This window comes from Cygnus olor, chromosome 3 (genome assembly GCF_009769625.2).
Source record: "Cygnus olor isolate bCygOlo1 chromosome 3, bCygOlo1.pri.v2, whole genome shotgun sequence".
In the NCBI taxonomy this organism is placed as follows: domain Eukaryota; kingdom Metazoa; phylum Chordata; class Aves; order Anseriformes; family Anatidae; genus Cygnus; species Cygnus olor.
This window is the reverse complement of record NC_049171.1, coordinates 35,055,018-35,056,187: the sequence shown is the minus strand read 5'-3', so window position 1 is coordinate 35,056,187 and position 1,170 is coordinate 35,055,018.

The following is a 1,170-nucleotide window of genomic DNA, read 5'->3' as shown; positions in this document are numbered from 1 at the left end:
AATAATTAAAGACACATGGGATAAATGCTGGAGAACAGGTGAGAAAAGAAACAGGGAAAGGTTAAGCTATGGAGCCATCCTGATTCATTTCCTTCCTATGTTAATTAATATTTAGATGTTACACCGTGTAAGGCTGGACTCAATCCTTGACTCACATAGGCATCTCCTCATGAAATGCATGCTGTTCAGTCCTTCTGTATGGAACTATATCGCCTGCATAAGCTACTTAAATGTACGCAGGTAGCGTGAACCAGGTGGGGGTGACTCTAGCTTGGTGGTGTACATGCTTAACAGGGAGCAAAAGGATTCCTGCTCCGTCAAATTAATACAAAGCCGTTACAACAATGTCAGCTGGAGAATCTAATCTTTCCTAGTTCCGAGATCCTCTAGTTTGTTGTCAAAATAACGCTAGAGCAGAACAAGAGGTACGAGCTTCAGTCCCCTCAGGTAAGGAGCTCAAGGCCTGTGGCTGCCGCATCCTTGTGGGGATCCTGGTGACCGAGCTTGGCCCATGGGACTTGGTCCTGCTGCTCCTGCAAGTGCTCGGGCGATCGTGTGGTATCCAGCTCATGGGAATTCTCTTCATTATTTTTTATTAAAGTTATATTCTTTATTTTACTAAAATTATATTTTGAGAAGTGTTTGTTGGCATTCCAACTTCACTGACCGTGCAGCCTACAGCCTAGTGCTGCGGCGTTTCTCTCACCAGAGGTGTCTGGTGTTGGTGGCGGTTGAACAGGGAGCGTGAGGAGACCTCACAGCCCCCACACCTCTGGAGGGGCAGGGGGATTCACACTGGAAAACAGCGCAGGGGCTGAAAAGGGAGACCGGTTACGAGAAGAACAGGCTGCAGCGGGTTTCAACCGAGGAGGAGAAACCACAAATAGGGGAAGGAGAAAGCGAAGGCCAGTTTAAACAGGACGAAGCCACCCACCAAGCGCTGCCCAGCGCGGCGCGCGGGATCACGCTCGGGAGCCCCTCCTCCGCAACCCGGGGGAGCTCCTCTCAGGGCCGCGTCCCCAACGGTCCCCGCGCGCGCGCGCGCTCCCGCCCTGCCCCGCCCCGCGCGCGCGCGCCACCGCCCTCTGACCCGCGCGGGCCGCCCCTGATTAGCCCGCTCCCGCCGGGGCGGGAGCCGAGCAGCCAATCAGCGGCCGGGGCTGCCCCGTT